This window comes from Plodia interpunctella, chromosome 11, assembly GCF_027563975.2.
Source record: "Plodia interpunctella isolate USDA-ARS_2022_Savannah chromosome 11, ilPloInte3.2, whole genome shotgun sequence".
In the NCBI taxonomy this organism is placed as follows: domain Eukaryota; kingdom Metazoa; phylum Arthropoda; class Insecta; order Lepidoptera; family Pyralidae; genus Plodia; species Plodia interpunctella.
In genome coordinates this window covers 922,037-937,375 of record NC_071304.1, presented here as the reverse complement: position 1 = coordinate 937,375, position 15,339 = coordinate 922,037, and positions in this window count along the sequence as shown.

Below are 15,339 nucleotides of genomic sequence, written 5' to 3'. Positions count from 1 at the left end.
CTTTCGCTTCCTCCTTTTACTCTGTGACATCATAACATTAATTAGCTATTTGAAAAAAAATGCCTTGTATATTTTTCTTATATCTATGGCCTGTATGGTAGATGTCATTCTGTCGTAATAAATCGTAACCGCAAACAGTATTTTTGATTGCATGTTGCTATATGTACCTTCCTTTTACAGATATGTTCATGAAAGGATTACTGATGCGGCGTGTAGTGGGAAAATCCAAGACGATCTCCAAAGATTTTTTTAAACTGAAGACCCCAGATTTCGCAGCGTCACAGTCCCTAATGTAACCGATAGCATGCATATATAAAAAAGACAGCTGACGTATATGAATGAAACAGTAATACAAACCTTTTTATTTTGCAAATTCTGATCGAAATTGTGTTAAAAGCTTGTCACGTCAATCGGTGTACATCATCAGATCGAGTGTGTTGTTTCTAACGCTGGTGTCAGATTTTATTCAAGTCGCCTAAAGGCATCTGACATGCTTTTTTTACGACTGCTTACCATCTGGTAGGTTGGTAGTAGGTAATCGCTGTACTAAACTATAGAATATACCTTGAAGGTGTTTCCTAATAGTTTCGACATTATGACTTTCAAGAAAAGAGTCTATCGCTTTCTCAAAAAGGTCACTTGTGACATATCGGGTTGCCGGTCTCCCTGGGCGGTTGTCCACTTTAATATGCAAAAAAAAACAAAATGTTTCTATTCAAAATATTTCCATCACAAGCAAACAGGCTTAACGTTCTTGAAAGTCAGGGCGCGTTCCTCGTTAAATCCAGATTTATTTTAATAGCGCCGTGTAACCCGTGGCGTTGTGCCAGCTGACTGATTGAATACTGTGTCAGGTTTATCAGCCGTTGTTACTATTGTATATATACCATGCGTCAACTCGTGAACGGGTGTTACCAGGGGGAATTGGTCAGCTCGATTCTCATATTTTGTTTCGTTAATCGTGTTTTATATCTATATTTTATCATCAGCACTCGTCATAAGCATGGCCTGCTGGTGCACCCTGGAATGGCTCCAGAAGAGCGAACTCATCAGCGGTTTACTAAACGGTCATGATTATTTTGTCTCGCTTTAAATACAATAAGATCTCTTTGACAATAATGCTCGTGTCAAAAATTACATTTTAGTAAAAAAAACTTATTGATGTTGTGAATTTTCCATGGATTTAGTAAGTATTTAGGTACGTAGTACCTACTAATTCCATAGAATTTGACGACCTCGGTGGCGCAGTGGTAAGATTCTTGCCACTGAACCGAGAGATCCCGGGTTCGATCCCCGGTCGGGTCATGATGGAAAATGATCTTTTTCTGATTGGCCCGGGTCTTGGATGTTAATCTATATATGTATTTATTATAAAATATAGTATCGTTGAGTTAGTATCCCATAACACAAGTCTCGAACTTACTTTGGGCTAGCTCAATCTGAGTGATTTGTCCTAATATATATATTATTATTAGAATTTTCTAAACAAATTTGACATCGATTGCGTGAGAATAGGACACCTGATCAACCGTTATGTGTTCCCTAGTGACTTGTAAACCATACTTTTTACCCCACGAGGTAATTTTAACACAATATACACACCTGGAAACACAAAAGTCCATAAGGCCACATGGTCAGATTTCCCTTGCGGCTCACTGCACGCCGTCACGCACTGTACGAGGATTGAGTTATAATTTCGTTATGCGAATACCGACCTTAGTGGATTTGGAAAGGCTTCAAAGCACTTACCTTATCCAATATTGAGTGGGATCCAAATTTTCTTCGTGACCCGGCCCGCCAATCAAGTCTGCAGTAGTTTACGAGGTATTGGGTTGGTTGGTAAATACGCGATACACTGCTTGTGTTGATTGGAAATGGCGTGGTGGTATAAATAAAAGTGCAATGAATATCGTCCATAGCTATAGTTATCATGTAATATAGGAAATAATGTAATGTAGCTATCTTGGGAATTTTTTAATTTTATCCATATTAAAAAATTATATTTTTTTTATTATTTGCTTGACATAGTCTCGTTATTTCTTCACCAAAAATACTGTCTGTCTATCTGTCTGTTCCGCTTTCACGGCTAAACCGCTGGACCGATTTGATGAAATTTGGCATACATATATAGTTAAAGGCTTCCGTTCAAACATAGGGTAGACTTTGTTTCAAAAATCCACCCCCAATTGATTCTAATGGAGGGTGAAATGTTGTGTTCCGCTTTCGCAGAATAACTCACACGGGCGAAGCCGCGGACAAAAGCTAGTAATAAATAAACAACGGCAACACGCTTCGTCGATTTCTCGAGCCATATTTTTTTCTATGTGTGTTAATTTTTATTATCTTCATAAACATTTGTAAAATGTCCAAAACTTTAAAGGGACAAATACTTAAATAAATAATATTGGTCTTAAAATTCTCATCAATTCCCATCTCCGTCTGAGAGCATAAAAAGTTTCCAAATCCGAGCGGTTCCATCCTTATATATAATTTAGAAGGACCCCTAAATCCTTACTTAACCAACTTTCGAAGTTATTCGATATTTTATATTGCATTGTTGTGAGGCGAAACTTTGGGACATAATGTTTCATTGAATATGAATGAGGCCCACGTAATCGTAACATGGAGGCATGAAAGATCTCTCTATCTCTTTCATTTTAGGTGTTTTTCTGTCAGTCACAATGCTTCCACGATCCCAAAAATCTTCATCACAATTATTTGTTACATCAAATAACAAAAATGGCGTAGGTAGGTTGCGATGCGATTTTTAGCCGCATGTTAAAGTTAACGGTAAAGTTGCAACCCACTCTTAAACATTTGTTTGAATTCTATGATTTATCTTCTTGATTTTGAGTTTTTACTATAAGCGGAGCCCAGGGACTCCGACACTTAATGCAACCGGGTAAACACTTCGTTTTGTGGCGTTCCAAGCACGCGGTGGACAGATTCCGGTTTCTGAGATATTTGAAAAAAGGTGGAAAATTGGCATTTTGCGGTTTTAATTGATTTTAATGCAACATGTTACGGCTACGTTATCATACAATAAACGTCTCTAAATCATGTACACAACGTGAGAAAATTACAATTGTATGTTTATTAACTAAAACTCTAGGTATTAACAGTTTAAATTTTCAATGTCCCAAAAATTTGATTTTAAGTGTGAACTTAAAATTTTTTTTTTTCCAAAAAATGTAAACAGAGTTAATTTTGTGTTTTTTTTATGTTTTTTTAATAATTTAATTTAATGTTTTTTTTTATTCTATACTAGGTTTTGTTCGCGGCTTCGCCCGCATGAGTTATTCTGCGAAAGCGGTACGCTGCAATTTTCACCCCCATAATAGTCAATTTTCATTTGATTTTTGAAAATAAAATTCAAACTATGTTTGAACGGGAGCCTTTAACTATATGTATACCAAATTTCATTAAAATTGATCCAGCGTTTTAGCCGTGAAAGCGGAACAGACAGACTCTCGTATTTATAACATTAGTATGTATGATCAACCAACGATTTAACTATCTAAATACAGCCTTAATAACTCAATACCACACAAGTGGTACCTAAACGCTTAGATCACCATAGTTATATTTCAATTACCATGTCCAAAAAGTCGTCAACTTACATGAACGTGACGCGTAAGAAAGTTGAGCTGCGTTCTGCTTTACATGAAAAATTCAAATATTAATTTCTGCGAACAGCCAACTCACTCTTAACACAGTTTGTGTGCTCCAGGATTTTTTTGTGTGTTCGAATTTGCACTTTTGTTCGGTTCGCTGTTGGGAATTTCCGTTTAGAACATAGGTCGGTTTCATAATATATTGCAAAACATTTTCTTTTCTATAAAAAAAATATCTTTTGACGACCTCGGTGGCGCAGTGGTTGCTAAAATGCTTGCTTCTGAACCGAGAGTTCCCGGCTCTTGGATGTTTATCTATATATGTAATAAAATATAGTATCGTTGAGTTAGTATCCCATAACACAAGTGTCGAACTTACTTTGGAGCTAGCTCAATCTATGTGATTTGTCCTAATATTATTATTTATACCACAGATATATAATAACAATACACATAATATACATTTCATTGCTTGGATTAAGCACATTGATGTAATATTAATCACAATCACTTTGCGAGTAAAAGCGAGCTTTTTCCCGAGTGTCCACCCGCGTGAATTTTCTTAAATTGTGTGCTTTTCATTTTAAAATCTATACAGAAAACGACCAAATCATTTATTCAGAAATTAGACCTTCACAGGCACTGTATCACGTCAAATTTTATATTATACGATAATTTCAAAAAGGTACAAACGATTGTCAATTCAAAACTCTTTTAAACAGCATTGGTGCCTGTCATGCCAGAAGAACAATATTAATTCGAACTCTTCGGCAAATCTTAAGCGTTACAGACCAAGTCACATAATAACAAGGAAAGATAAAATTACCCTTATTATTCCCACTAAATCATTAATCGATATACGCCAAAACATCTATCTATTTGCCGTAAATCCGTCCAAGGCAGCAGGCGCCAAAATTTATGAGCCAAGTCGTATCAGGGTCCGCCCTACTATCAAACTTGTGAGCTAAGATGTTACCTACGTATTTATTTTAGATTGTATCTGAATGGTACAGTCGTACAGTAGAGAAACACCATATCCATCCACACGTTTCATTTGTCCTTTTACGTCACCACAGCAAATAAAATTATATTATTTGAAATGTGACGTGGGAATTGCCTGTGAATTATATCTGAAGCGGTGGTGGTGTAATGGTTAAGACGCCCCGTGGATCGAAAGGTCTCAGGTTCGTATTCTACTCGTGCCATATGAGTTTGTATACCAGTCTAACTCATATATAGTAATTTTCATAGACCATCACTTGCTTCCGGTGAAGGAAAACATCGTGAGGAAACCTGCACACAGGTTGACAGTTTAGTTCCCTAGTGTGTATGCGACTACCTGCCACTAGAGGGCGGTAAGTAATCGTCAGGTCATGTCAAATGTCTTTAGGCAACGTGAATAAAATCTAACACCAGTGTTTGCAATAACACACTCTATATGTTAATGATATCTGAATAAATAAATGATTTGATGTAAATGTTAATTGTAAATCATTGAAAGTAATTACTACTTTCACATAAAAATATAAGTGATATAAAAAAGAAACAGATTTTATTCTGGATCTTCATCACCAGCCTACCCTTATCCCACTTTATGTGTGGTCGGTACAGCATGTCAGTCTCCTCCACTTCTCCCTGTCTGATGTTAACCGATCAGTTACTACCTTTTTAGCCACTAATGCGCTCAATCCACCTCTTCTTCGGCCTGCAACTATTTTTTTACTGCTCCTATTCTATTTTGTCCTGGATCCTATCGAAATTAAATAATAATGCTAAATCATCGTGTTTTTTTTCGACTTAAAATAAGCACTTGAATTGAATAGCTGACATAATAAAAGGAATATATTTCCACTCGTGCATAGGCGATAGGCATTGTATTGCAAGAATAGAAGGATTTTTTGCATTTTCACAACATCAAAAGCACAAAGAGCTCTTTTATTTTCTGGGCGTGATACCTGTCCAGTTAAAAAAATTGTGAAAGCAAAAATATGTCGAAGATTTTCACGAATCTACCTATTAATATTTTCAATACGACTTGTGGATTGATTAAACACAAAATAAAACGGAATTCAACTTGCATTGCATTTCGTGACAATAGAAGTTTATTTGTAATAACAATAATTATACAACAAATGTACATATAAACAACTCTTTTAATAGTCGTTTCAAGTTTAAACGAAACAAAATTATTTATTTGATATCATAGACTTGTAAGAAAATCCACAATTATCATATTGATCATGTCCAAAACAAGTTTCAGTATAACGCGTGCGCAATGAATTACAAGTAAGCTATTGCGACGCTCATTACGATGAAAGCTTTCCCAATATTGTGCGAAATAGGACGCCTCTGTATATATGTTTTGTCCATTATTTAGGCTAAACTCTAGATGAAAATAATACCTAATTTATACGCACTAAAACTGAATGTTTACCCGCGACATCGTCAGCGTATAATAGTTACTTCTGACAGCATAATCCTAACTAATATTATAAATAATAATAATTTGTAATATTATAAATGCGAAAGTTTGTTCTTCACGCTCTGTCTACTCGACCAATCTTCTTGAAATCTGCATACACGTAGTTTGAAGTACGGAGAAGGACATAGGGTACTGTCCCGAAATTCCCACGGGAGCGAAGCCCCGGGGCGCGTCTAGTTATTTATATTTTTATGATTAATGTGTTTACCCACTGTGAAAGCGGAACAGAAAAATGTGCCCTACAAATTCTATGTGAAATAAATATTTCGCACAATCATCTGTTTGTCGTACTCAAGAAATACACTCGTAAAATTGCGCACTCATTCACGCATGAGCACAAATATTGTTTCACAAAATTCCTATATAGTACTACCACACTACAAAGCATATAAACGTCACCACACTTAAAAAAAACTATAGTATTTCACGTAAATAATACCAAATTTTCGACAGTACATATTTACTTGTTCGTAAGCGAGTTTAAATTAACAGTGGCCTCATCAAAAAGCCATTGATTGCTTTATGCGGCGTCTACGGTCATTACGACAGTATGGCGCTCGTGGGGCACTACTACGAGTATGTGACACAGATAGTTTTCTTGAACACACAACTAAGTACAGTCGAACGCAGACAAACCTGGCGGGGCGTTAGTTGACGGTAGGTTAGTTTTAGCTGTACACTAACAGCAGCTGAACAAAGTAAAAAATATTTGCAAAATTAGTATCTCCTTCACATAAAAGCAACTTCTGAAATGCCGATATTGTCGATCATATGCAAAACGTTGCAAAATGCACAGTCGAGTTGAGACAGTAAAATTTTAGGTCTGTGAGTTCAAACAGTTGAAAACAAAATGTGTTTCAGGGGAATAATCCAAGGAGAAAGCTCGCGTTGTCAAAACACTGCATATATGAATCATTCTGTCGACAAAACCTACGAAGATGGAAGGTTCTGTTGTAGAATTGTCCACACCAGAAAAGCCTGTCATCGAAACTCTCAAATTTGAAACATTCTGTTTGGTGATCCGTCCATAAAAGAAAGATTTCGACGACAAATTACTTAAAAACGAATCGTCCTGTCGCTCATCAATCCAAAGGAGAAACAACTGTCAGAGAAAGCATTAAATATATGGAGATGAAAGAGATGCAAAACGTTTACGTTATCATTCTTTCTCATGATGTTGTTTTAATGTACATAATGTACTTACTTACCTACCTAATTTGTTTGTTAGAAACTATCAATAAATGCTTTGGATTTATTTATATCTTTTTTAAACCCTTACGCAAAATCAGGGGTGTTATAAGTTTAACGTGTCTCTCTGTGTATCTATGTATCTATGTATCTGTGTATCTGTGTATCTATGTATCTGTGTATCTGTGTATCTATTTGTGGCATCGTAGCTCCCAAAAGGATGAACCGATTTTCGTTTAGTTTTAGTTTTTGAGTCATACATAATTTTATCCCAAGCCATCATGAAAATCTATTCAGCCGTTCAAAAGTTGTAGCGAAATGAATATTGAAAGTCGAGGTTTTTTTTTAATTTGTCTAACAAATAAATATTTATGTTGGCATCTTGTGGCTGCGAACGTGAGTTACCAGAGTAGTATCCCCAGAAACAACCGGACACTAACGACGGACACCCGTTCTGATTTATTGTCATTACGTTTCATATCATTATTTGAGAATCTGGGTAGCTACATTAAAAAATACAAGTTTCGATTTTCGACTTTAACTTTTTTTCGGTATTTCACTAACTTTTTCTGGAGCTATTTTTAGGCTAAGTCAAATACCAATACTTTAAAACTGATATTTGTTTATATTTTGGTATATTTTTCATTAATTTCTGTGTATCCATGTATCGACCCTCGACCCATCAACACGGGGTATAGGTATCTTAAATCATGCTGCAAATATAGTTTAATTTTGTGTGTTGAAGTACCTACTACAAGTACCTTCTTGTACATTAAATTAAATTAAAAAATTGCTTCAAATTTGTACAATAAAATCAACGCCCAGCCTAAATCATAGAAGCTATACTCGTAAATGCAAAATTTGGGCAATAGCTTTAGGTTATTACGTAGTGCTGAGATAAGAAAGGAATTTTCAAAATTCGACCCCTAAAGGGGTAAGAATTAGGGGTGAATTTTGTATGAAAAAAACGAAAATCTTTACTGATCTACTTGAAACTTGTCACGAATGCTATGCAACAAAAATAATGAAACCCGTGTTTCAGGACTTTTTTAAATTTGACCTTTAGGGTAGTTAAATGGGGGTGAAAAGAAATAACGAATATGTAAACTCAGCGGTACTCAGCGGTAAACACCATTGATTCACGTTGTTACTGTTGATGGTTCGAATCCTGAACTTCAATTATTTTGAATTAAATCTGATTATCTATATTATAGGGTGATTTCTGTGAAAGTTTTATTATGGTTTTACCCGAGCGAAGCTGGGACGGGCTGCTAGTATAAAATAAAATTGCTATAATCGTACATCAACACACAAATTCAAACTATATAATTACAGCAAGACTTAAACAAGCTGCGTCTATAGTTCCATATATACTTATATTCTTACCGGCAACTATGAGGCTATTATAGTGAAAAAAGTAAATTACCTATTCATTCCACATATCATTTGTCATCGGCACAAATTAACGACATATCTCAAAATATTATTATCTTTACCTTTTTGCCATTCCTCTTCAGCTGCGTCTCGCTACGTAATATTATGTCCTTATTATTAATATCATTTTTGTTGACAGTTGCGTCTAGATTAGGACGTTAAGTATTTACCATGGAATTAGTAGGTACTCACGTAGTACCTACAAATTCCTCGGTACTTAGTGACAGGCTGTAGAATGTCATAAGATATTCTCAGCCTGTCACCTGCGCTTTGGAAGTCAGTGGTAGGCTTAATTAAGTAAATTTTTGACGTATATGTATACCAACATATAAGTGGGAATTCGAACTTTGTAAAAGGAATATGCGAAAAAATATTTTTGTTTCACCCAAAGGCTAAACGAAAATTGCCCGTACGTGGTTACCAAACAGTTTGTGGTCTAATTAATTCACCTGCCGCCATTACTGACCGCAGTACAGCCGGCACATTATGACTGTCATGCGATACGTAAACATTGCATGAATGCGACTGACCAATACCGCGGTGAGGTAGGGCGAGGTGTAACTTTTATATACAACTGAGCAAGCAAACACATGCGGTCCATCTGATGTGGTCACCTGATGTGGTCATCTGATGTGGTCATCTGATGTGGTCACCTGATGTGGTCATCTGATGTGATCATCTGATGTGGTCATCTGATGTGGTCATCTGATGTGGTCATCTGATGTGGTCATCTGATGTGGTCATCTGATGTGGTCATCTGATGTGGTCATCTGATGTGGACATCTAATGTGGTCATCTGATGTGGTCATCTGATGTGGTCATCTGATGTGGTCATCTGAAGTGGTTACCTCAGTCTATGGATGTTACAACATCAGTCACCAGGGATATCACACGCGTGTTGCCGGCCGAGAGTGAATATTTTCTAGCCCTCTCATCTTAGATTAGCGTGTTCCCGGTTAGATTCGGAGCTGTGACGCCCCAAAGTCCTGCGTTAAAAATTAACCGCTTTTAAGCATCTCACAATAGTTTTACTACCGACAGTCTGACTGACGTCCAAGATCACTCTCGTCTTATTCTCTTAATTCTACATTAAAGTATTTAGACATTTATTCAAGAGATGATTTTTCATAATATTCAATCCCTATCTGCCTCTTACGATTTATCTATAAATGGTACAATAAAGTGTTCATCTATTTATCTATCTCTTTAAAATCACATTGAAATCAGTATTTAAAATGACAACTTCCGCTGGTACTGACACCACACCTCGACATACGTCACGCGCAACTCAACCACACTGCACAACACGACTTGGCTCCTGTGCACTGTGGTTTGTGGTGCCGGCCGTCGGCAGAGGCATACCATATATGGAATTTATTTTAACTGAAATATAGTGTGAATATTTTTATATAGTTGAATAATTGCGACGCACAACGAACGTCTGATCGTCAATTTAATCAAATTGACATGGCGTTTAAGTTACGAAAATATTCACGATTTGCATAATTGCTTTTCCAAATAAAATCTTTTTTTTTTTTTTCATTACAATAGGCACTTTTATACCATATATTTATATGGATATTCAGTAAAATAAAATAAACAAAATAGAATTTCTGCTCTCAACAGATGTTTCTGCTTCATCAGGAACGCAGACTTGCCTTGCTAAGGATGCGATTTTTATAATTTCACATTCATTTCTAAATTGCCATTTCGTATATGAAAGTCGAACACTTCACGACAATCCACAATTGTACATCTACTCGTAACTCTCTTGTTTCCATTTTAATGCATGTTTTTCGTGCAATGAAGTTATTACAAACTTCCAATTTTGAAAAGTTGTTTTTTCAATAAATCAACTGCTCATAATACAAATAAATTTTGTAAAAATATTTTTCCGTTGTGTGTTGAATCGTTGTTTTACACGCAACTGTTAGATGCTTAGTGACTCGGATAGACAGAAACAGACAGAGATAATGCTTAAATAAGCGAAATTGCCACTGACATAGAAGTCCGAACGCAGTAGTATTTTATTAATATTTTAACAACAAGCCCTCACTTTTTATAGCATTCCCTGTGTGTCTTCGCAATCTTCTTACATACCTACAGCAATATGACTTATGGTAATTTAACTCACATGTGAAAATTATTCGAATGCGAGATTGAAAATAGTGGGCAAGTCTCAAAAATCGAGCTGATCACAATTTTATTTTGTATCCGGAGTTTGTCTACTCTAGGGTGGCAATATTGAACACTCCACTGCGGACAAAAAAAAATATAAACAATTAATACACATCAACATGTTATATCCGAAATTTTAATTACTTGTTCGCTTAATTTTATGACAACTATTACAACTAGATTGATTAATTAGAGATTTCAAGTTTTTTTTCATGAGGGACTAAAAGGTTTATTAATGACTCGTAACTTGTCAAACAATATGCGTTTTTTTTTGTAATTAATATATCCTCTAAGAATAAGAATCATTCACACTAATATTATATAAGTAAAAGTGCGTCTGTTGATTTTTATTAAAACCTCAAAACGGAAATTTGGTTCGAGGTTTTTTGGTGTGGAGATAGTTGAAGAGGCAAGAGAGTGACTACATTTTACCACAATCCGAGCCGCGATCATTAAAAGATTCTATAGGAGGGTATGAATGTGTTTTATGTATGTGTAAGAAAAGTAGAGTGTCTAATATTTCACTTCAATTGTCCACTAATATACTAAATAACTACTCGGGAATAGAAATAATAAACGTGTCCCGTGCGTGACCGTGCTTTATTGCGGTCCAGGGATTACTACCTGACCGATTTAGTTCATGTTACAATTTACTTACACCTACTTACGCTATAGGTACATGTATGTATGATATTGTGTCCCTACAATTCCAAATTTTCGAATTTATCCCATCAACTTCAATACCCATGGTGACCAAGACACGGCATTTCGGTATGTTATCGTGGTTCATTTAAAAATCCAAATGTTTGGCGATGGCAACAGCATCGTGTGGGTTCGCTGCAGATGTATAGATGCAAGATGCGACAAAGAATTCTATAAATCGCATCGAATTCCAAGTGTCTGTGTCACTTATGTCGCTAGTTATATTTGTATTTAGGTTTGATACATAGATACAAAAAAAAAAGGTTTGATAATATTATTTATATCGGACAGTTCATTTAATACGTAACTAGCGGCTAGTCCCGGCTTCGCTCGGGTAAAACTAGTATTGGTGGAAACCGTACAAGTCTTAGTAATTTTAGCTACCAAATAATATACTACCGATAATATTAGGGTTATATACCAGTAATATACCGGTTATGTACCGGTCATATACCGGTTATATACCGGTTATATACCGATCATATACAGGTTATATACCGATTATAAACCTGTTATATACCGGTTATATACCGATTATATACCTGTTATATACCGGTTACATACCAGTTATATACCGATAATATACCGGTTATAGGTATATAACCGGTATAAAACAGCCACTTGAAATTCTATTATTATCTACCGATAATATACTAGGTTGTCGTGGTTCATTTAAAAATCAAAACAGTTTGGCAACAGCACCGTGACCGCGTAGATGCAGATATAGGATGCGACAAGGAATTCTATAAATGCATGAAAATTCAAGTAGCTGTTTTAGCTGTGTGTTTATTAGCTTCTATGTATGAAAGTGACTATGCTTGTTCGGTTGAAATGTAGCAACTCATTTATTTATTAGAAATGTTTATTTAAATTAAGCTTGTAACTACGACTCAATGCAGGTACACACATAATGTATTGAATGAATGTAAAAAAATTATTGGATTGTTTTATTATTAGTCGTGCGGAAGGAAAACATTGATCAACAAAAACAAATTTGCGTAAACCAACAATTTAAGTAGAAGACAAATATCTAGCCATGCCGTGACAGACAGAAAAAAGCAATATAGAACCCATATTGGGTGTATCAATAGCACCTCCCACTGTAGGAAATAAATTTAGTACGGAAGTATAGTGCAAGTAATTGGCTCGTATGTTTATGTCGGCCAAGCACGAAATATCGCCACTACAGCCATCGAACTGAGAGGAATGTACGTAGAATTGGGAATATTTAGACATGTATCTCTTTCTCTCTCTCCCTCTTTCTCCCCTTTTGTCTCCTATCCAGTGTTCGTTACATTCTCGAGTCGCTTCGAAGACCATAGTTAAGTTATGAAGATTCGGCTCCGGCCATCCACTGTTTTAGGGCGGTAAACACACGCGACAAAAATATTTACAGGTGTAGACAGACATTATAATACAATTTCAGTTACTTAAATAAACGAATGGATGATTTAAATGATTAATTTAACAGAATTCTCTTATTTAAACATTTATCCTGAAATTCTGCGACGCAGCCAGTTCTCATTTATACTTTGATGTTAAATCTATATGTATAACTGCCTAAGATGTTTATCTAGATACTTTTATCGACATAAGCAGTGTCTATTACTTTGCTAACTCTATGCAATAAGAAGACAAGCTAGAAACCGTATGTCGGCAACGGAGCGAAAGAACAAACATTGACTTTTACCTTGTGGCTACTAACTACAATCACAGCGTAAGAAATTCTTCTTACGCTGTGATTCTTCTTCATCTTCTTCATGTGCTAATTCGTTAGTGATTGTAGAATGCTTCGTCGTAAAATCTATATGTACCACTCGACAAAAATTTGAAGTAATATCATTCAGCGACAGAAACTATGAATTTTACAAGTCAAAAGCAGAAAAAAAATAGCGCATTTTTGAGTGGAAATAGAACATTGTTCGCCGAGAAATGAAAGCCACAGATTCTAACGAGACTGTAGTCGAGACCCGAGACATTAGTCGAGGGTCGCACATACACGTGTTATGAATCGTACTCTCTTTCGAATGATATATGGTGCTTTTATTGAGAATGTTCAAATTGTAATTGTAAACTGTAATGAAAATTAGGGCGTTAATATTTTTTTTATCGATAAATGTTTATTTATTTACCAATTGAGACAAAGTATCGTTGAGTTAGTTAGTATCCCGTAACACAAGTCTCGAACTTACTTTGGGACTAGCTCAATTTGGAAATAGCTGTGTGATTTGTCCCAATAAATTTATATTTAATTTATGTACATAAGAAGCTTATAAGATTACATGATAAAAATACAAGGGTGCTATTTGTTTCTAACTAGCTTTTGTCCGAGGCTTCGCCCGCGTGAGTTTCTCACAGAACAAGATTCTTTTTCCGGAATTAAAGATACCCTATCCTTCTCTGTACAAACTAAATATATACAAAATTTCAAGAATATTGTTTGAATAGATAAATCGTGAAGAGGTAACAAACAAACGTAATTTCGTATTTTTAATGTTAGTTATTAATTATTATAATTATAATTATAATAAACTAACTAATGAGATTATGTAACTAAAAAGAGTTCTAAACTCTTTTTAGTTACATAATCTCATTAGTTAGCTAGAATAAGACTTTTACGGTTTAACGAATAGTTACGTGTTATCCATTTATTTATCTTATCTATACTAACTGCGCGGCTTCTCTCCCGTGGGAATTTCGGGATCAAGAGTGCTCTATGTGTTATTCCAGGTTATATTCTATATATTTAGTTTAATCTATTATATATTTATTCATTGTTCTATAACAACACTTGTCTGTGTGTTTATATATTTCTTCTATATCGTTTTATTTTAATATTTTATTTTTTTGTCTAATTATTTAATATTGTTAAGTTTACTGCACCCTCTTAGTTTACTTGTGTCTCTTTCCATCCAAAGGTTGGCCGGAAGAAATTGCATTAGCGATAACTCCGCCTTTGCACTCATTATGTTTGAATATCTTGTTGTAACTGTACTCCTTTGTCAATGGTGCAATAAAGAGTTTATCTATCTATCTATATATCTATTTATTGAACGTCACAAAATTACAGTTTATATTATATTTATTTATTTATCTTCACAAACTTTCGTCACAATATTAGTAAGAATATAATAATAACTTGCAGTGCATTCGCCGTCGCGCCGCTCACCGCTCAGCACGCCGCCCCGCCGACGCGTCGCTCCGCCGCTCTAACTCTAATTTAGTGGCCACACAGAGCTTTGGCCGTAACTAATAATTACACTTCGCTAGCAGATGAGCGATAAGTTAAGCTTACAGCCACCCCGCGGAACTGTAAGCTTCACTTGCCGTTACAATACTCCAGCCAGGACGATTAAACTGAAAGTTACATTTGGAAATTACACATCTACAGCTTTCTATTAGTGAATTAACTGAACCTCAGTTATTTATCCTTACCTATTATAAAACAAAGTTCTTACTGCCGCGTCTGTCTGTCTGTCTGTTCGCGATAAACTCAAAAACCAATATATAATTATATTGGTTTTTGAGTTTTTGAGTTTATCGAGTATACAATTTTTAAATAGATAATATGTTTGTGTGAAGGTATATAAATGTTATTATGGCTTTACCCCTGCGAAGCCGGGACAGATCACTAGTCTCAATATTTTTAATGGCGAAAGTAAGTTTATTACCTCTTCACGCATTACCTACTGGACCGATTGTTATGAAATTTGGCACACGGGTAGAAAATAACCTGGAATA